Below are 23,292 nucleotides of genomic sequence, written 5' to 3'. Positions count from 1 at the left end.
TAATACTTGTACTTTAGGTGCTAAACATTAATCGTTTTTTTCCTCAGATTTCTTTCTTCGACTAATGAAATCATAAGAACACTTTGGGACAAATTATGTCTTAGATTTAAAAAAAGTGAGACTTTTCTTGGACAAACTTGGTGGTACTAGCTATTCACTATAAATTCTGATTTCAAAACCCAATTTATAAAAATAAATACTCATTTGGGTTTTTTCTTTTCACTCAGTAGCAAATTGAAAACTAGCCTGTTCTTTCTTTCTTTCTTTCTTTCTTTTTTTTTTGGGGGGGGGTGTGTGTGTGTGTGTGAGGCAATCCTGATTAAGTGATGTGTCCAGGGTCCCATAGTTAGTAAATATCAAGTTTCTGAGGTAGAGGAGGTAGCTAGGTAGTACAGTGGCTAGAGCACCAGCCCTGAAGTCAGGAGGACCTGAATTCAAATCTGTCTCATACACTTAACACTTCCTAGCTGTGTGACTCTGGGCAAATCACTTAACTTCAGTTGCCTCAGCAAAAAAAAAAAAAAAAAAAGTTTCTGGGGTAGGGTTTTGTACCCAGCTCTCCTAATGGCAAGTACTTTATCCACTGTACCACCTAGCTGCCCCTGACTTGTGCCATTTCTTTCCTTTTTTTTTTTTTTAACCATATTCCTCAGAGTTCTTCCCCTTTTTCCTTGCTCTCTCATGAGCCTCCATTTAAAGAGAAATAAAATCTTAAGCTTTTTCCTTTTCATCCTTTCCTTAAAAAACTTTGAGCCAACAAACATATCTTTCTTTCTCTCCCTTTGTCTGTCTCTCTAGATAGGATAGATAGATAGAGATATCTTTGTCTTTGTTTTCAACTGTTTTTTTGGAGGGGAGCATAGATTTTAGAGAATCTATCCCTCTTCATTTCTGCTCACATATAGAGATAATTATCTTTTAACTATGATCAATATAAGTTTGCATCTGTTGATACTTTCCATTCCTGCCCCCAAAAGCCAAAGTAGTTCTTTCATGTTTTCTCTTCAATTTTTGTTCACTTCTTAATGGACAATTTATCAATTTAATTTTAGGTTTTAGATGTAACATAGACATAGAACTGATGAGTTTTTTAAAAATCTAAATCATTTATTAGCCTGAGTTGCCATCTTTGCCCAGAGAAATGAATGACAATTACAGTTGCAGTTTTCAAATCCCTTTACTTTCAAGATAGACATTATGATTATAATTTTCCTTTGTGATATCAAAGGTCAGTCCCATTTGGTCTTTTAGGCGGATACTCTTTGCTTTTCAGAAAAGATTAAATAACTACATAATTGGATGATTATCAATAGGTACTTAACAATATGTGATACTTCTGAGAGCTAAGAGAGAGGATATGGTGGGTAGGAATACTTAAGTTCTTCTGCTACCTAAGATACTTATTGGCTATCTGATTGGGTAAGTCACAGCTTCTCACTTTCCTGATCTTTATAATGTGGATAATACTTTATTATTTCATAGATTTATTTATTTTTATTTATTTACAATATATAATATATATTTATATATCATACATGTCTGTGAAATGAGTTGTTATAAGGTTGGAAATTTTAAAGTGTTATAAAAAAAAAAAAGAATTAAGGGAAAGACTAGAAATACAAAAGAAATGCTTTGTATCAATCTGCCCTGAATTGATTTCTTCACGTTAGGAAAATCACATTGGCAGTTAGAAAGTAGACAAGTAGAGATTAGAGAGTTGTTCCCAACAGTTTAGTCTAGAGTGATGGAAGGGAATGACTGTGTAAGTTAAAGAGGAAGAAGAGGGGCAGATTATGAATTTTGCTCTACATTTAGCTTGAAATATCTACTAGACGAGAGACAATGGAATCAGAGTTATGAATCTGTGAGCTAGCTGCATAGTTATCTCCCATAAATCTCTAGGAACTGGTGAAGTTACCAAGGGAGAGAGTGAAGAGAGAGCAGGACAGAATCCTGGGGATCACTCACAGTTGGAGAGAGTGAAGAGAGAGCAGGACAGAATCCTGGGGATCACCCACAGTTGTTTAGACATTTTTCAGCTACGTCTGATTTTTCTGCTGCCATTTAGGATTTCCTTGGCAAAGATACTAGAGTGGCTGCCATTTCCTTCAGCTCATTTGACAGATGAGGAAACTGAAGCAACCAGAGTATAGTGACTTGGCAAAGGTCACACATCTAACAAATCGTCTGAACTATGGAAGATGAGTCTACGTGACTTCAGACACGATGCTCTAACCACTTCACCTAGCTGCCTGAATACAAACAAGAAGGATCCATCAGCCTGAAGGAGAAATTGGAGAGTAGGGTCACAAAATCAAGAGAAGATGGTCAACACTATCAAATGCAGCAACGAGTTTGAGAAAGACGAGGATGGAAGGGCAATTTGAGCAACTTGGGAGACAACAGTTTTCAATTTAGTGAGATCAGAGGCCAGTTTGCAAAGGGTGGAAGATTGAGAGAAGATGAAGTGGAAGGTAGGAGGGGAAAAAAAGTCAACAGCTTTTTCAAGGAGTTTTCCTGAGAAAGGGAGGAATGACTGGGATCTAATAAAAAAAGTTTAAAGCGTGGAGATGACTTGGGTGTATCTAAATGCTGTGGAGAAGGAATTTGTAGATAAGGAGAGAGAGCCAAGATTAGAGGATGAGGAGGGGTGGGGGGTATATTTGTTTACAGAAGATACATATCATATCAAGGGTATCTGTAGAGCCAAAAAAAAAAAAAAAAGGCAACTGGAGGATGGAAGAAGGGTGGGGATGAATATTGAGGTGAAGGGGAGATCAAAGGAAGCTACCTCACTTTGAATGATGTTCATTTTTCATATTCAAGACATCAGGACCTCATGTGACCTTACTGGAAGGAAGGCGGGACTGTGGGATGCTTGGGAATGGACCTCTGTGGGGAGTGAGAAAAGGAATGGGTGTAGTAAAGGCCTTGTAAAAATCTATAGGATTAAATACCTGCCCTATTGCAAAAAGAGGGGGAAAATGCACCACCTTTAATTGGAACATACATATATATATATATATGTATATATATATATATATATATATATATATATATATATACTGCCTTTACATTTAGCAGATTTCAATAGGAACAAAGTAAAATGTTTAATTAAAATCCTAGGGAATTCAATGGTTTTTAGGAAAATGGGAGGAAATGGTTACACAAACTCTAGAATGTCCATTGATTTAATTTCAACAATTCTGTGGAGAAGAGATTTACTCTGTAGGACCGGGATTTCCAAATAAGTTATTTTGCTATTGTTAAAAAAGTACACTAATTCAACAAATAGATACTCTATCCTGTATTAGGCATTTGGAATATCTATAAAGAATACAGAGTCCCTTCCCTCAAGGCAGTTACATTTCATGCACTGTTGGGTGGGAGAATGTGGATACAGCACAGATCCAGATAAATATAAGGCAATCTGAGGAAGGAGGGAACTCTAATAAGCTAGGAGACAATCGGGGCGGACTTCGCGGAGGAAATAGTCTCTGAGCTGAGCCTTAAAGGACATTAAGAATTCTTAGAGTGCAGTGGCCCATATAGGGGCCGTGATTACAATGAATTAGACTAGTTAGGAGTGCAGTTTGGCGAGTAGGTAGAATGTGGAAAGGAGAAATAGGCTTGGACACATTTGTGCCAAATTGGGAGAGGCGTTAAACAGCAGAGTGAAGTTCTGTTGACATGTAATTTTTCATTCTCTCTCTTTTGTTCTACTCTTATCTTCTATCTCATCTTTTGGAGATAGAATAGCATTTATCTCCAAACTGAGTTTATATGTGATCTTGTGTATCTATATAATATTATTAGAGATATTATGTCTCTATATATTATATAATACAATACTTCAAGAATTTTACAGAGTGAATGAAAGAGTAAAGTGACTAAATAATCCTGATACAGATCAGAGTATTGAGTGATTAACAAAACATTGTTTTTGTTCAGTTTTCAGTTGTGTCCAATTCTCTGTGACCTTATTTGGGATTTGCTTGATAAAGATACCAGAGCAATGGGGCAGCTTAATGGTGCCGTGCCCTGGACTCAGGAGGAGTTGAATTAACATTTACTAGCTGTTTGACTTTTTTTTTGTTTGTTTGTTTGTTTTTTGGGGGGAGGAGATGCTGGGCAATTGGTGTAAAATGACAATTGTCTAGCCGCCCCCCCCCCCCAAAAAAAAAAAAAGATACCAGAGTGGTTTGCCATTCATTTCCTTTTCCAGCTCATTATGCAGATAAGGAAACTGAGGCAAGCAATCTCACAGCTAGTAAGTATCTGGAGCTACATTTGAACTCCATTCTTTCTGATTTTAGATCTAGTGCTCTATTCATTGTGCCACTTAGGTGCCCTAACAAAATGTAGCTGTTTTTAAAGAAACCTCTTCAAGGATTTTAATGATTCGCTTTGCGATTATGGAGAAGTGATTTGATTTGGTCTTGGTTCACATGATTTGTGGATGGTTGAATTGAAGTTAAAACAAAAATTGCCATTTTTATGGTTTCTTGGTTAAATTGAACTTAGAAGATTTCGCGCGCGCGCGCGCGTGTGTGTGTGTGGCATTTAATCATATTGTCTTGACCTAAATTATTTATTATATTTTATTTTAATTGTATTTTAAATTATTTATTATATTTTTCATGGTTGCTTTATTCTGCCTGTGTGGTAAAGCTCTTTACAAATATTATCTCATTTAATCTCATAACAGTCCTGTGAGGTAGGTGTTATTATCCTTAATTTAAAGATGGGGAAACTGAGGCTTGCCCAGCATTACACAGCTGGTAAGTGTCTGAAGTTGGATTTGAACTCAGGAGTTTTTCTCACTCCGGGACCAATCTAGCTCTGCCCAATTAGTTCCCCAACTATAAAGTTGTATAAATCGGGGAATACTGACTTTGTGGAATACTTTTGTCTTATCCAAACTACTGTCAACATAAATTTTTGTGAGCAGATTAGTTATGAGCAAAAATATCTCCTGATTTTCAAGTCAGCCCTCGGATTAGAGGGTTGGTGAATCTGACTGGCTTCTTTTACTTCATCCCAATGTCACCTCCACACAGATATGATAAGTCAGTGGGAAAGCTGAGATGGATGATGGAACTTGCTGTTTTGGGAACTAGTGAGAACGAGCCAAATGGAGAAGTATTATGCAGCTGCCCGTACCACGTACCACCATTATCATCTTCCAATCAAGAGCAGTATCACTGACTCTAGCAGAACAGGCTGACTTTTTGTCCTTGTCCATTATGTAATTTTGTCAAAAAAAGATTAACTGGCAGAAGTCTCGTTCACGCTTAGAATTATATGAAATTTGGATTTTCAAAATACAGGAAGGGTTGAGGAAAGCTCTCGATGTTTCAGTTGGGCCTGCAGCTTTGTATCAAATGAAGCTCCATGGGTCTCGGGCCAGAACCTATTTAATATGTTTGTTCATGAAGTACACTCATTGGATAACAACTACTTAATGTTCTCCAAGACTATGCCAGCCAAGTACAAGCTCTGGCAGGTCTTGCCATGCTGAAAAATCTTTGCATTGGGCCCAGTGATGGATTATTATGTGTGTGTTTTGAAGACCAGCCTCCCTAAATTCAAGAGAGGTTCATCATCCCATTGGCCCCCCAGGTAATGAATTTTTTTGGTCACTGAGGGATTGGGATCTGCATTCCCAGAAGAATTGGCCACGCCCACAAAATCCCAGATTTTTGAGGTAGAGAAACTTTAGGAGGTGTGCTCCTTAAAGTTTGCCAGATGATGTCACATTTACTTGGTCTTTAGTAAACCTAATTTAGATTTCGAACGGACCTCCAAAAGTTGAATAAAAGGAAGTCAATAAAAATGGGAAAGTTCATTAGTTACTAACAGCCTTCTTCATTCTTTTGGGGTCATAGACCCTTTTGGTAATTTGAAACCACGTTTATTTCCCTTTTCAAAATAATGTTTTTAAATGCACCAAATAAAACTCATAGGATCATGAAAGAAAATAACACTTGGAGTAGTTATTGATTAAAAAAAAAAAAACTTCAGAGACTCTGAGTTAACAAATGCGCTGACAGACCATGAACGCATCCCTCAGTGTAGTCAGACCATAAACTGGACCAATGGCTTCCAATATTCCAATAGAATATAAACTGAGTCAGCAGCATAAAACTATAGGTTAAGAACTCTCCCTAGATCTAGGAGGGCAAAGGTAGATATTTCAACTATTAAGTGGGTGGTTCCTCAGGAGCATGATTTAAGCTTTGCTGTCATTGGCATTGGAGGGGGGGTGTTTTGTTAGTGATTTATTAGAAAGTAAAAGTAGTAATCATTGATCTCAGCAAAGTCAAACTTTAAAAAGAATCAATCAGATGTATTAATACTGTTTAGGTGCGTGTGTATGTGTGTGTGGATCACTGACTTTTGTAAAGTAACTCTGGGCAGTGTGGACAGTGTTAGATCTGCAATAAGAAAAAGCTAGATTCAAAATCTTGCCTCAGAAACGTGTAGTGTGATAATGGGGAAGTTGTAGATTTGCAGCTGGAAGGAACCTTAGAGGTTGATCTCATTTTACCGAGGCCCAAAAACCAGTGTCTGGGGTCCCAGAGATAGTGTTTGAAGGAACCTGAAATCCAGCCCTCTACACTACAGTTTCCCAAGATCACCCAGAGAGAGCCAGTGCTTTTGCTTTTGCTATTTTTGTTTTTGCTGAGGCAATTGGGGTTAAATGACTTGCCCAGGGTTACACAAAGAGGAAGTGTTAAATGTCTGAGGGCAGATTTGAACTTGGGTCCTCCGGACTTCAGGGCTGATGCTCTATCCACTGCCCCACCTAGCTGCCCTTCCCCTTTCCTCCCCTGACCTACCTCCCATTCTCCCCCAGAGTTTTTTCTAATACTGACTGAAAGTTGCCTGGAGAAATCGAATCTTCATAGTAGAAAGTAAAAACTGAGTTGGGCCTTAAAAGGGTCGTATTTTCTGCATGTGAAGAGAGGAGCACAATAATATAAATTACTACAGTTGATAAATGAACATCTATTATGAGATTGCCCTTCTACCATCATTTCCTCATTTCCATCATCACTATTGTCTGAAAACAAAGAAATTTTCAGATCGATTTCCATTCTGGGATTTGTTTTATGATTCTCTTTTCATATTCAAAGAAATATTAATTTCTTATATTATTAAATTATTTACTGATTTTAATTAATAAAACGTTAAAATGGCATGATAATGGATTCCTCTTACTGTTTGGTAGGAAAAATACTTTGTGACTCCAATTTAGTCGTATTATTAAACACAAGAACTTTTTCTTCCCCTTCCCTTCTTTTTTAGTCTGCCAATTAGTATTTATATATGGTTTAATATTTATATGGCCTAATTTGGAGTCAGGAAGACAGTCAAATCCGGTCCAAAACACTTGTTTGCCTCAATCTTTCATCTGTAAAATTGGCATAATAATAGTATGTGCTTTATAAGGTGGTTATGAGGATGAAATGAGATAATTGTAATGTATTTAGTAGAGTATCTAGCCCATAGGAAGCATTGACTAGAAATTCTAGTTATCATCATTAATATTATATGTCACAATATAGAATATGCTCATGTTGATATAAATAGTATATTATTTATAATAATTGCTATTAATTTGCTCTCCATCGTTATGCCAGGCACTATGCTAAATACTGAGGATACAAAGAAAAGGCAGCATTATAATATGGATTTTGGGCTATGATATCTTAAATTCTGCAAATTAACCTGAGAAATAATGAATGAGTGAAGGAAGATTTGAGCTAAAATTAGGAAACAGCCTAATAAATGTTTTGGATCTCCTTCCTGGCTCTAGGAAGTATGTATCTTTTCTTACCATCCCTATTGACTTACTTTTTGGATTTATCTGATTTTCCTTCCAGCCACACCCCCAGTTACCCGAGGTTCTGCCCCTTTTTTAATTAGACTTGCTGGTTTTCAGATAAGGGTCTGAGATTACCTCCCACTCCAGCAGATGTTGTCCTGCATGGTAATATTGGAATTGGTCCTAGCAAAAAATATTGGCCCGACCCCTTTGTAATTTTACAGATTTGAGCCGCATGCACATAGGCTGTATGAAATCCACAGAATAGATGGTAAATATTATTTCTACACAGCAGCAAGTGGTAAGGATTATTTTGCTAGGTTGTATTCCAAAGCTTCACAATGTAGAAGGAACAATACAGACCTGCACGCTGGGAAACCAGGGTTTTCATCTTGATTTGTAGGTTCTTCGATTTTGACTCAGTTGCGAATTGGAGAGCTCCTCACTGGAGAGGCAGACTCACAACCCAGCTGTGTTCATCAACTCCTCCTTCACACTCACCCCATGTATATCCTGTGGGGGAAAAGCTACTCCCTGTCTGGACTAAATGGTCTCTCAGCCTGGAGGCTCTCTCCAATTCTAATCCCTTGTTCATCCAGTAACCAAGGTGATTTTTTTTTAAATGTAGAATTATGTCATTACTTTGCTCAGTGAGTATCAGGAGCTCCTTATGAACCCCAGAATTAATTGTATAAACTTCTTCAGAGGAACTTCATCCCTTTCGGTCTTATTTCCCTTTTTTCTCTTGTACTCTACAGTGTTCCTCACACAGGACATTCCATCTCTCTGATGGTCTGGCCAGCCATCTCCATACCTCCTTCCCATTGGCCCTTGATTTTCCTGGCTGCCCTCAAGACTCTCTTCATATACCACAGGCAGTAGACCTTCCTTGGTCCCTTCAGCCCCAGTGCCTGCTCTTGTCAAATTACCTCCATCCACTCTTTGTATGTACCTAGTTATTTCTCTATATGATAAAATGTGAGCTCCTTTGGCAGGGCAAGATTGTTTTCCTTTTCTTGGTATCTCAAGCAGTTAGCACAAACCATGGGATATTTTTGTTTTCTTTGTGGAAGATACTTTGTGGAGATACTGAAGTGACCATGGTCATTTTACAGGTGAGGAAACTGAGGCAAATAGGTTAAGTCAACGCACAGCTAGTAAGTATCTAAGGTCAGATTTGAACTGAGGAAGATGAGCAGTGTTCTATCTACTTACTACATAATTGCCTCCTGATATAGACGTATTAGATCCCCATATCCTTGTTTATTTATTTATGTAAACTCTGTTAAAATAGTCATGGGGCTTTGAGATGCAAAGAAGGCAGCTGGAAAGTGAACTTTGGATTTGCAGTCCAATCCCAGATCTGGGCTCCTTGGATGAATGATTTCTCTTTTGGAACGTCCATTTTCTTATTCATCTTGACAGCAGAATTTTGGATCTGTCACCTGTTTTAAAGAATTGTGATCCCTCTACCTTTGTCTCCTAATTGGGTATTGGGGAAATCAGCTGAAAACAACTTAAAAGGAAAAGTTAAATTACTAAAGGATGTCCTGATGGAAGGATGGTTGTGAGGTGGTTTATAGGCTGATCTTTTTAGCATCACCTGGAAACTACTTCCTCCTTAGTAGTCACCTCCCTGAAGTCAATGTGGCTGCCCAGCTACCCAGTTATGGTAATATGTAGACTTTTGTATAGCACAGTCTCAACTGATCCATCCTATCCTCTGAATGTCTTGACCTAAAGTTCCATAGAGCAAATAAGTGGTGTCCTGGATATAGCCCCAGGACTGGAATCGGGAAGATGTGAGTTGAAATCTTTGCCTCAGCTTTTCTCATCTGTAAAATAGCAAACCACTCAAGTATCTCTTCCAAGAACGTTCAAATGGCTTCATAAAAATAAGACAGGATGAGAAATGACTGAAGAACATAAACGCTCTCTATCTCCTTTTCTTGAAGTACTTGTTGAGCATTTTCTAAATTCAGAACGATAAATTTTGTTCCACACTTTTAAAAAATGAGGTTTGGTACATGGGAACTGCTCAATAAAGGTTTGCTGATTGATTAAATGATTTAGCTTCTGTATTGAGAAGCCCTTGAAATAGACACTATAAATTAAAAACAAAAAACCCTAACATTTTATTAAGTACCTTTTACTAGGCACCGTGCTGTGTTTTTGATTCTCATAATCTTGGAAGGTTTGTGCTATTATCTTCATTTTTAAAGATGAGGAAACTGAGGCAGAAAATTTTTATGACTTGCCTAGGGTCATATAGCTGGTAATGTCTCAATCCAGGTGTGAACTTAGATGTTCTTGTTTTGTTTTGGTGGTATCCATTGCCTCAGACTGGTAGAGGCAGGAAAAGTAAATATAAGGCATTGACTGATTGAACAGAGTTTAATGGGGACATTTATACATAATATATTACAAAATTGTAAATTTTTTACCAAAAATATTGGTTTTCTCCTCTGAAGCTCCTCATTCAAATGATATCACCAGTCTCTTATCAATGGAGGTGAGCTTCCATAACTGGATAGGTAATTGCTCAGAGGGAAACGTGTCTCTCCCAATAAATACTCGCAAGGTCACTTCCCTAGGGGAGTCTGAACTCAGAGCTACGTGATTCTAAGATCTGTTATCAAGCGCTTCCTGTGTGCCAGACTTTGTGCTAAGTGATGGGGTTAGAAAGAAAAGTCATTTGCTGGGAATTCAGAGTCTAAAGTTTCTGATAACAGCCATAATGCTAGTGTTTATACAGCATCTTAAAAAATTCTTCTTCTGAGCAACAAATCAGTGAGAAAGGCTAATTTTTGGTGTTGGATTTGGACTTGGGATTTCTCTTGATCTCTTTAAATGGAAACTCCCGATGCTGGACTATAATTGATATGACCTAATAATAATAGGGAGATAACCTGAGTCACACAACTATTGTGTGTGAGGGGGTAAGGAGGGAGGAAAGCGAGGGGGATCTTGAACTTGAAATTGGTATTCCTAATTGAAAGATCAAATACTGGCTGCTCTGCTATTCTTTCTGTGCTTCCATATGCTTAGATTATTGAATAAAATTCAATTTATGTTCTTAGATTAGAAATTTGCAGTTATTTCTATTTAAGAGATGATGTCTAGATTCAATAATAATTCCTCGAATTTTATTTAATCCTCATTTACTCTGAGATGTATGCTGCTGTTATCATCATCCTATTTTACGAATGAGGAAACTGAGGCAAACAAGGTTACTTGACTTGCTCGGGGTCACCCAGTTAGAAAGTGTCTTCTACTTCATTTGAATTAAGGTCTTCCTTAATTCCACACTCGTGCTCCATCCACTTCCCCACTTAGCTGTATCTATTTAGCATTTGATTATATAGTTCTCTTTTTAATAAATTTCACTTGTGTATTTCTGGCAACCTATTCCAAAAGCTTTCTGTTCTCAGGACCCATCTTACCTTATCTAAATGTCTAATAGCCTGTGCTAAGGACATAAATGTCTGTACTTGTGGAATTGAATTCATGTTCTCTGAGACTTGGAGGCAGAAGGGATTTCTAGCTATTTTTATCCAATTGTCCTCTTTTTGCAGATGAAGGAACTGAACCCTGAGTAGCCTACAGTGATTTGCCCAAGATTATACAAATAGTGTCAGAGGCAGTATTTGAACTCAGAAATCAATGTTTTGTTTTGTTTTTTCCTACTATATCTTTCTTTGAAGAGATATATAAATTGAGGGGAGGAAGAAGTAGTGGAAGGCGTAATAGTGTAGCTAGAGAGTAGTGATCTCCAAGCACTCTACTTTCAGGGAGTCAGAGTCTCTCCCAGCTGTATCTGAAATTGTGGAGCAACGTCTGCTCTGTCCTTGCTCAGTAGATTTAATGACCTTAAGAGTGTTCTCAGTAGGTATGAGCTACGATAACCACTGTTGTGTAAACTTTTCATGGTCTCTCTTAATAACATTAGGAGCACATTTGGGTAGGAACCCGATCTTGTGCTGAAACCACCTAAGTTTTAGAATGTTGCTTGGGTTTTAATTTTGACTGAAAAATACAAAGGCTGAATGAAACAGGCTGGATTTTGCTGTGAAACAGAAGTACACGAGCTTTGTTTCTTCCAAAATTCAAGGCTGCTCCTGTAGGGGCCAGGTAAGGAGAGTTTAGTTATATTTTGTATATTTTTAAAAAATCAAGATTCTTGATCATAGTCTGATGGAAGGTAGAATGATGTAATTGTGGTACATGTGTACGTGGTATCTTAGCTTTCTCACATAGTCAAAATCGTGTTATCTTTTGCTCTCTCGATAACAATTATGAAAGAGAAAGAATACCATGGGATTTGACAAAGTTTTTTTTTTTTTCTTTTAGCAGATTAATTTCATTCCACACCAACTTCGCCTCAGCTCCAACCGGTTAGCAAATTTTTAAATGAACAGCAACATCTCTGTTTCCTAGTTTGACTAACAGGGAAACAGCTAATCCTCTTAACTTCCTTGCTTTTGCAAACAAGAGTTTTGTTGGAATGAAATCTTTTAATTAGATCAGTCACATGGAAGAAGTATTTATTTAATGATTCCACCTCAAACTTGTTAGGGACATCAAAGCTCTTTAGTCCAGCAGCTTCATTTGGAGTCCATTTTTAGGTCTTTTCAATAAAGATTGTCAATCGGGCTAGATCTCTGGCTTAAATTCATTGTTTTTTCCACTTAAACAAGGCAACCTGCTTTTTTTCATCAGGTAAGCTAATTTATTAGCTAAACTACCTTATTTATCCTCCCATTTTTTGATATGAAAAGTAACACAATTGATGGAGCTCTAGTCTCTGGATTACTGTAATGAAGGTCAAGATCAAGTGTTATCACTGGATGATATCAATTCCCAAAAGATCAATCTAATTGAAAATTTGGGTAGGAACCTGATTATATACTTTAGTGAATTATCTGCCTGAGTAAATCAACAAAGACATTAATAAATGAACCTGAGGTGGGGGAAATCCACATAATCTCTGGATATTCTTTTCAAGCAAACACACAGTTACTTGTTTTTCTTGGGGTTTCTCATTGAAGGACATTTGAAAGTTTAAGCAGACTAACTGGTTAAGCCAGATTTTCAGTAGTATCCCGTAAATTGGAAGAGCTACTTAGGGTTATTGAGAGAGCTCCTTAAGAGACATCATGTTCATTTCTCAATTTCTGATTATAGGTAGAAGAAAGTTTTGGGTTTGTTTTTTTTTAAAGCCTTAGGGGAATCTCCATTTACTTAGACATTTAGTGTGATTTTACTTGCTCCTTAATTGAATGTTTAGTGAATGTCTCCTATGTATTAGCGCTATTTTTGGTGCTGTCAGGAGATAACAATTTTTTTGCCTTTGACTGACTCAAAAGTATATGGAGTGGATATAAACACATGAAATAGTTAGCGATGATAGAGAAAATGATTAAGACCAAAAATGAGTAGTATGGGCAAGATGACATTATCTGAGGCTCTTTCCCCTCCCTTCCCCCTCAAATAGGAAAGTTAAATAGAATGACTTCCAAAATATGAAATCCTTGTCATAGATGGGCCAGCAGCTCGTGGTTGATTCATGTTGAAAACTCGATCCATAGTAGAAGCAACCAAACTATGATGTCCACTAAGACAAAAAAGATAGTATTTCACGATCAATTTTTTTTTTAATGGCAACTTATTCTTGTAATTTAACTCAGAAATGGAAAGTAAAATGAGTTTAACTCCAAAAGCTGTCTTCCTAAACATTTGGATTGTGCTCTATCAAATACTCTAGTGCTTTTTAAAATAAATGTTTCTTGGAGTCAATTGAGTTTGTGTTATTTTCTTGTTCTTGTTGGAGATCTCTTACATAGGTAGGCTCAGATTCAAAAATAAATTAAACTGGAGTCCCTGGAGCAGTAAGAAAGCATTTTGCTGCTCTAAATCTTCCATTTGGGTGTCAATCAGTTGCTGTTTTCTAGACAGCCTTTTTGTGGATCTTCTGCCTCCAACAGATCATCCATGCTTAATGAGAATTTTTGAGGTGTTTACTGACAGGTTTTCTGCAGAAGTATTTATGTGCAGAAAACATTAATGATAGAAGGTTAGGTGAAATGAGTATATGGATAACCTAAGATGAAAGGACGATAAGGAAAAGGCAAGGTGACCAGCTGCCCTCTCAGGAGGGCGTGGGACTGGGTCTTCTATATATATATCTTTATACCTTTTGCTCTGAGTAGCTCATGTTCATTGAATGACTGGATAAATGAATGGATGTGATTTTCTCTAACCCATGCTGCTTTTTAATGTTGCTATACAAATGTATCAAGTGGGATTGTCAAAGTTGGATGACTTCCATAAATCCATCTGCACTGAATTCTCCTGATTCCAATGCCAGACAAAAGCATTTTTATGGATGGCAAACATCTGCTGCACCTCTTTCCTCTCCCCCTAAAAGGGTTCAGGGAACCTCCTACAGATGGATAATTAGACGTGTCCGTATGACCTATTAGAGAATATAAGTCCTTAGACACAAGATCAACATTTTCTCTTAACAATATCTTCAAGAAATTGTCCACTAAATCACATTTTCCATATGTGCAAAATATGTGTATGTATTTATCTCTCCGGGGGAGTGGGGTATGTGTGCTATATGTTGGAGGTCCTGGTCTGCATTTCAGTCCTTTTGCCTATGGAACAATGAAAAAATGCAGAGACTCTGGACTTAGGTCAGGTTTTAGAAACACAAGATGTTAATAAAATGAGACAAGGAAATCTATGGAAGAATCATGTCTGTAGTTTTTTTTTTTTTTTTTTTTTTTTTTTAATCCAGTGATAGGAAAGTTGGGCTGTACCTATCCGATTAAATTGTAACTTTTGCTAAAAAGGGAACAAAAAATTCTGGCACATGAAGTTTATTCCACTTTTTTTTTAACATGGCAAAAACCATAGTGGAGGCAAACACTTGAAGCAAAACAGCTTTAATAGTATTTTTGTTTTTCCAAATACAGGCAAAAATAACTTTCATCATTCACCTTTGCAAAACTTTGTTCCAAATGTTTCTCCCTCTCTTCCCCTGCCCCCCCTCAAGATAGCAAACAATCCAATATAGGTTAAACATGTGCAGTTCTTTTAAATATATTTCCATATGTATCATGCTGTGCAAAAAAAGAAGAAAACGCAAGGAAAAATACACAGAATAATAAAAAAAAGATGAAAATTCTATGATATATATATATAGATAGATAGATAGATAGATAGATAGATAGATAGATAGATATATGCTTTGATTCACATTCAGTCTCCATAGTTCTCTCTCTGGATATGGATGTCAAAGTCTACTGGGATAAGCAAAACTTTTTTTTTTTTTAAACAAAAGCAGAGAAAAGAAATGGGCAAGAAGGAATTTTTTCTTTTTCATAGAAATGGTGATCTAATATGGCCAACCATTAGAATGGCCACTTTAGTATTTCCACAGAACTAAACATTATACTTTTTTGAGCTGAGGAAGATCCAAGAGATATCTCAAAATTATCTCTCACCAGATCTTCAAACCCCCCTTATAGCAGACTGTCTCTAACATAACTCTATCGCTCTAGTTTTTCACTGGGTGCTGTTTAGTTGGCCAGCAACATGTTCTTCAAAATGACTACTAGCATCTACAATTTCAGGCATTCCCATGATTTTTGAACGTTTCTATCTCTGGTATTACTCTGGTACATCTATCATCCTATAGGTAGAAAACAGCTAGAACAAAGATTGTGATTAGCATCTTAGCCACAACTGAAACTGATTGTATTAAATGAAGCATAATTCAATGGCCCTGCATTCTTCAGTTGAGTTTCAGGAAGTAGATGTATAAAAAACAGAAGGACTGTGCTGTGTTCATATGTGAGTTTAGGTAGCACTTAGTGTTCTAACTAAATACAATGAAAGGTAAGGTACCCATCACTACCTTGGGGGTCTTTGGCAGAGGTCATTCTACTTTTGAAGAAAATAATTTCTTTATCCTGTATAGTTATTGATACATAATTGTTTGCTTGTTTTTCTTCCTTGAGAGCCAAGATTGTCGTTTGCTCTTCTGTGTAACCCCAGTGTTTTGCATTGTACCTGCCATGTACACAGCAGGTGAAATGCTTATTGACTGAGGGATGAACTGACTGAATCACAACTTTGAATTTATATTCTCGTTCTCATCTCATTCTTCCCCATCCTAATGCCCACCCCTCTATCCCATATTCAATCAACCCTTCCAATTCTACCTACTCATCTTTGCCATCCATCTCTTTTCCCCTACTAACAACCACCTTCGTGCCCTTTGCCTGAACTATTGCGTAACTTCTCAATTTGTCTCACCACCACCACTTCCATTGGCCACAAGCTGACAAATCAATATTCCTTCTTAACCATGGGTCTGACTGTGCCATTCATAAACTCAAAGAGATTCAGTGGCTATCTATTGTACAAACCTATTTGTTTTGCATTTCAAGCTCTTCCAAATCTGATGACCAACTCTCTCAGTGGATCTCCCATTAGTATTCTCCATTATAGCCACATGGGTCTACTTCCTATCTACATTTTGCGAAAAAGTTCCATCCATACTCTCCTGAAGCGCTCTCTCCTTACTTCCTCTCCTTGGTGGATAATCTTTAAATCAAGAGAAAGTGCCATCTCTTTGAAGAAGCCAGTACCGTATTCCTCCTAACATCCAAAGTAATTAATGCTTTTTTTCTTCATCCCACCAACTCTACCTTGAAGTTAAAAGAGTCTGGTTTTTTCTTTCTAAGATTTATCACATTATCTAGCACATGATCGGCCAGTGGAGGCAGCAAACTACTTGGGTTTTGAGCTCCTTTCTTCTCCAGTTGTATTTATTATATACAAGCAGGGATAGGTACTGGGAGCAACTGTAACCTCACCACCTTCCCTTGCAACATCAGATAGATTTCATACCCCCCCCCAAAAAAAAAAAAAAAAATATATATATATATATATATATATATATATATTATATATATATATATGTATATATATATATATATAGGCACAGAGCCCCAAGAGCCAGATTGCACGGTGGCAGGTGCAATGGCATCTAAGAGGAATTGGAGTTGGGAGAGGGGGGATGGGGAACACAGGTGAGCCAATGGGGAGCTCCTTTCTTATCAGAATGAATAGTTCGGGTCAAATGACCTTGCCCTTGCTGGGTAGGCGATGTTTCTGTTTCTCTCCATGCTGGCAGTCACAGCTGTGGTACAAGCAGAGTTTTTGAATGTTTTCAAGGTTTGCAAAATTTTTACATACCTACTGATCTGAAACACCAGGGTGAATGCTATAAAATCAGGGCGAGGTGGTTTGAGGATAGAATTATTAAACCAAATTTTTGACCATCATCATCAGTGGTGACTGTTGTAAACACCTAATGTAATTCTAAATAGTTTTTTCAGAATGATTACAGCACTTCACGTGTCACTAACAGTACATCACTGCTTACGCTTTTTAGCCTAAAAGGAGGCAACTATTTATCACCAACCAAAATAGGTGCTTATTAAGTATTTCTCATTTCATGGTGCTGTTCTAGGTCACGAGAGGAGTTATAGGATATGTCATTTTTTGAGGATTTTATCTTACAAACATAATGTCTACTGAGTCAATTGGATTTAAGTAAGGAAGCCATCTGGAAGACAAGGTGATTAGAAAGAATCCAAAATGTCTGCCTAATCAGTTTGCCAAAGAGGGCCCACTCAGTTTTAGGAAATTATGTGTTTGATAACCGGTCTTGTTCTCATTGTGTCAAGAGAAAGTGAGCGAGTACAAGAAGGCATCATAACACACTGATAGCCATATAATACTTATCTGGGGTTATGGACTGTTTTGGAGATGAGGAGGAAGGGATGAGAAGATGGTGAATTTTTGTCCCAGATAGGAAAGTGGGCATCCATTATGAATGAAGTAAGATGGTAGTTTCCGATGGGACGGACCTAATGTTTCATCTGTGGGTACTTGATGGAGCTGCATTGTGAGATAAGAGTGTGGGTTTGTGGTCTGAAGAATTCTGCCCTTAATTTTCTTTAGTAACACAAAACTTGAGGGATTCCATGGATTCACCTTCAAGTTCCTGCTCAGTAATAATCCTACTGTTCATATGGGTTTGATTTCTTCCAACATCCTCCTCCTCCCTTTTCTTCTATGATTATATTATAGAGTCATCCTTTTCCATCATGGAAACATTTTCATGGAACTCATTCATATCTGAGGGAATATGGTTCAAGAAATTTCCTAATATGCCAGTACATTTCTTGATACAGGATTTATTGTTGTAATTATCTTATATTTCATATTTGCATTTTAGGTTGTTTTACATAATTGTCTCATTTGATTCTCACATCAGTCCTGTGAGATAATTGCTATTATTCCCTCACCCCCTTTAAAAGAAAAGCAAGACTTAGAGATTCAGTAACTTGCCCAGCTGGCTTTTAAGCCCAGATTTTCCTTTTGATTCTCTTACCCCAACTGCAATTATCAGTACACATATTGTGGCTCTGCTGCTTTTTGTTGAAGCAAGGGTTTTTTGGTGGGAGTACTGATTTGGGATTTAAACCTTTAAGAGAGAAATCTAGCCAGTAAACCCCAAGATAAACTTGGGAGGATTGAGTAATTTTTAAAAATTTACATTTTGGGGGGCATAAATGCGGGTATGATGCCCTATGAAGAAAGAAAGAAACGGGGGAAGGGAGGGAAGAAGGAAGAAAAGAAAGAAAGCTCCATAAAGAAAGTTGTGTTGGCTGATTGAACTCTGGGGCACCCCAGCTGGGCTGCTCTTTGCCCTGAAGTTGCTTGACCTTGACATCTGGGAGGTGAGGGTGTGACATGCCAGTGAACCAGATCTGACTCTCATTGATTGGTCAGTAATAGGTCACAGACCAAGCCCCAGTCTTTGCTTGGATCTTTATTGGTTCAGAGTAAATGTAAATGGCTGTTGTTTCTGTTCTGGCCAGAAACCCTGAGTCTTCCCCACCCTGATTCTTTCTAGCTCAAAAGAATGGACATTTTTAGAAAAAAAAATTTTGACTTAAATAGAGGTCATTCTTTGCCTCAGTTCTTACCTATCCTTAATTACAAATTGGGTTTTTCCTCAGTCAGACTGAGACCTGTTGAAGACTAGCTTTAAAAAAGGCTAAGGTCTCCTATTTCATCCAGGGCCATCTCCAGTCTTCCTGATCTACACCTGGCCAGTGCACCCAGATGACTCTGGGGGAGAAAGTGAGGCTGGTGACTTTCCACAGCCCTCCCTCACTTGTTCATGGCATCAAGTCTCTCATAACATGGTCCTTCTCAAGTGGAATACTGAGAAGAGAAAGAAGGAAATAATTTGCAAAAGGTCCTAGAAGTGCCCCTGATCTTTTACCAAATAGTCATTTATTTGATTTCTTTAAAATGTAAGTATCCCTTAAAATGGGATTCTTAATATTTTTTATTAGCTTGCTTGAAAGGTAAAATAAATCGCTGCGATTTGAAGATGTTTTCAATGGGATTTTGTGGGGACGGATGCTGTAGAGAGGCACTTTCGGAAGATTTGGAAGTGAGCAATGGGATGGGAGGGGATAGGAAGGGAGAGAACAGAGCTAGGTTTTGAACGAAGGAGGTGAAAAGGCACTGGAGGGGGAAAAATACCTGTTATGCAATTCTGCCTGGGGCTGTGATGGTTCTCATACTTTCACCCTGGGTAGCTGCTGGAGAAAATTTCTGGTGCCTTTGTTTCCCACACACCCTTGAAATGCCCTTTCCCCTCCTCTTAGTGAATACTCATACAGCACATTCTTAGCTTCCTTCCATGTCCAATTTGAGATTCTCCTTGGTGAGCATCTCATAGTCAATTTCTCTTTGTTTTGAATTCCTTCAATATTTATGTATTTTTTGATAATTATTCAGTGACTCCATTTCTGTAACCTTGTAGCCTTAGACTGTGACACAAAGTAAACCAAACACTGAAAACCTGCTTAGAATTTTCTCAATTGATTCTCTAGTAGGTTCCTTATTTCCTGGAGTCTTGTTTTACTTTTATATCTTCGCAAGTGATAGCATGAAATTCTCTGGTAAATGAAGGATGTTCAGTAGTGGAACTTTTTTATACTTGCCAAGTGTAAGAAAAAAAAGGATAAAAGATGGGTTTCTGTGGGTATCCTACCCTCTTCGCGGCCATTTGCTGTATAAAGCTAGGGCTACAAGATAATAGCAATGTTAAAAAGATAGATTTTTCTTCAGCACTGCCTAGTTTTGGAGGAATTTCAAACCAGTAAGGAAATGACCAAGGAGGCCTCTGGGATTGAGGTTCAGAAAATGCAAGGGTCCTACTCAATTAACCTCTAGATAATTGAGAGTTAACTCTATCACCGAGTTCCTATCAGAAGAGTGTTTTATTGCTGTACCTCAATGGATCCCTTCAGGGAAAGAATGTGGAGAACCATTTATTTGTGGAAGGAAATTCTCTATAGTATATGAAATTACTTCTCCTGAAGCATCTGCAGCGTTGGGATATTTGAGACAATCATAACTCATCATTTTCATGCGTGGCTAATCTTAAATCTCTTATTTGGGACCAAGTAAAGCATTATAGATGTTTTCCCTGCATTTTCCAAAGATCAGATCGAGAGTCTCTTTTGGTTATGCAGGTTTGCTCGCCAATGCTGAGAAATTTCTGGGTTTTGTTTTGACAACACTTTTAATAGAATGATCATGTTTTCAGCCTTGAGGTGCAGGGGATTCTATAAGGAGTTCATGACATGTATGTTCAAGAAATGAGTAATATCTGAACAGTAGTTACATTATTAGTTGTCACAGACCTATTAATTTACATTATTTTCTAAATAGTAAGTAATTACAATATAATTCTAAATAGTAAGTTATTATTAACTTCCTACTATGGTCTCCTACCTTCGTCTGTGCTAAGCCCCACAGGAACAAACAGATCAAAAATTCATCCTTAAGAAGCTTTGGGAAAACCGCCTGCATAGTGCCGTCCTCTGAGAGATTACCTTCTTTCTACTCTGTATGGATTCTGTATTCCTTGTATTAGCTAGCTTTCTCTCCTTCTGAGCTTCTTGAGGGAAGAGACTTTTTACTTTTCTTGGTATCCCAGTGCCAGGCATATAATAAGTGCCTAATAAATGCTCACTGAATGCCTATTGTTGTTCAGTGGTATCCACCTCTTCATTCATTATTACCTGGTGGACCATAGCATACCAATGCTGTCCATGGGGTTTTCTTGGCAAAGTTATCCATTTGGTTTGCATATCCCAGGGAATCATCAAGGCAAACAGCTTAAATGACATGTTGTCTTAAGGCCAGAATTTAGGTCTCCCTGACTTCAGGCCTGGCCACCAAGTTGCCACTTGCCTGACTAGACATGGAAGGAAAAAACAAAATATATACATAATAAGCCAGACAGTTTTGAGGTAGGAGGGGGCATACTAGTAGTTGCAAAGATGGGGAGTTAATGGCCTTATTCACCGGAGCTGAGGTGAGCTTTGGAGAAAGCTAGGCCTTCTAAGAGGCAAAGGTAAGGAGAGACCAGTACAAGTAATTTTTGCTGTTGTTGGGAGTTGCAGTTTGACTTTTCATCCCATTTGGATTTTTCTTGGCAAAGATATAGAAGTCATATGCCATTTCTTTCTTTAACTCGTTTTTTAAAATTTATTTTTTTAAAGCTTTATTTTCAAAACGTGTGTAAATAGTTTTCAACATTCTCCCTTGAAAAATCTTTGTTCCAAATTTTTTTCTTCTTACCTTCCCCCCCATCTCCCTTAGATGGCAAATAATGCAACATATGTTAAACATGTGCATTTCTTCTGTACATGTATCATGTTGCAAAAGGAAAACGATGAGAAAGAAAACAAAATGCAAGCAAACAAACAAAGTAAAAATACTATGTTGTGCTCCACACTCAGTCCCCACCATCTTCTCTCTGGGTGTAGAGATGTTACTATGTTATTTTGTTACAGTAATATATTACTATGTTATTTATGTTGTTAAAGAAAACAGACCCAGGCGGGGGGAAGAGGGTGAGAGATAGAAAAAGTGGAAGATAATATGCTTCACTCTGCAATCATACTCCTTCAGTTCTTTCTCTGGAGATGGATAGTATTTTTGAGTCTTTTGGAATTGGCTTGGATTTGGGGATTGTATTGCTGAAAAGAACTAAGTCATTTATTTTCCATCATCATCCAATGTTATTTTTTACTGTATACAGTGTTTCCCTGGTTCTGCTAACTTCACTTTGTATTAGTTCACATAAGTCTTTCTAGGTTTCTCTGAAATCTGCCTGCTCATCATTTCTGATAGCATTGTCATATATTGTTCGGCCATTCCCCATCAATTCTGTACCCATCACATAGTATGCAAATGCTTAAGAAACTTTTGTAGGCAACCCCTCAATTTTTAATTTTTTGCCACATTAAGAGGATCCAGTTCATTTTACAGATAAGGTATCTGAGACCAACAGGTCACACAGCTAATAAGTATCCGAGGCCAGATTTGAACTCAGGAAGATTATTTTTCCTGACTCCTGGGTCAACACTCTTAATTGCTGCACCACCTAGTTGTCCAAACCAGGTATAGGGTAAAAGCTATTTAAAAAAAAAAAAAAAGCATGGGAATGAGAACCAGACTGTCATAAATGAGGAAAAGCAAGCAGTCCAATTTGTCTGGATTATAAAAAGTCAGAAGGCCTTAAAACATAAGACACCTGAGCCAAATTTTGAAGGGCAGATACAGATGAAATACTGATAGTTCTGTATTTTATCCTAGAGACAATAGGAAGCCACTGGACATTGTTAGAGAGGGGAGTGACCTCTATTCTAGAAATTTTACACTGGTCACTGTAATGTAAATGGATTAGTGAGAGGAAAGATTTGAACTGGAAAAAATAACTAAGAGAATATTGTAATAGCTCTAACCAAAGGGAAAGATGGAGGAGGAGCGGTTGATTTTTTTTTTTTTTTAAACTACTTATTATGGGCACTCATTGAAAGGAATGCTGAATTGTTCCTTTTTTTTTTTTTTTTTTCTATTAGGTTATGCATTAAAAGTCAAGGAGGACTGTGTTGAGGTTTGTGTGTGTGCGTGTGCGCTTCACACAAGAATTATAAAAGCAGGAACTAATGAATATTTACTCTTAAATGAAGGAAGGATTTCAGTTTGCATCCAAAAATCCTGTTTTTGTATTGTCCAATAGTCTTTGTGGTCTAGGTGGAGACTGTAGGCTGCTAAAAAGAAATAGTTTTTTAAAAAAAGCTTTTTTAATTTACAGAGTAAAATAAGCATTCCATAATATAGTGTGTGTGGGATGGGTGCAAGACCCCCTTTCCCAGTTAACTAATCAGAGATATCATATTGAGAAATTCTCCATCCAATTAGTCCCATTCATTAGTATTTTAAAGATGATTGCACATGAAATTACAAATCTTGTCATTTCTTTTAAATGTATAATAAAGTTA

At 37.5% G+C, this 23,292-nt stretch overlaps 1 protein-coding gene across 5 annotated transcripts in view; it reads left to right on the top strand.

Moving 5' to 3' along the window:
* The window catches only part of RBM47 (RNA binding motif protein 47), a 139,986-nt gene that overhangs the window by 23,398 nt on the left and 93,296 nt on the right, over window positions 1-23,292 (top strand). Inside the window, exon 1 of one of the 5 annotated variants that reach the window (XM_051965948.1) lies at window positions 21,097-21,356. The exons of the other annotated variants lie outside the window; for them this stretch is intronic. The gene's annotated coding sequence lies outside the window, so the exon portion shown is untranslated. Of the gene's footprint in view, window positions 1-21,096; window positions 21,357-23,292 lie in introns of those variants that run through there. 5 annotated transcript variants of the gene reach the window in all.

This window comes from Antechinus flavipes, chromosome 6 (genome assembly GCF_016432865.1).
Source record: "Antechinus flavipes isolate AdamAnt ecotype Samford, QLD, Australia chromosome 6, AdamAnt_v2, whole genome shotgun sequence".
Lineage (NCBI taxonomy): Eukaryota > Metazoa > Chordata > Mammalia > Dasyuromorphia > Dasyuridae > Antechinus > Antechinus flavipes.
This window is presented reverse-complemented; position numbering and strand designations above follow the sequence as displayed.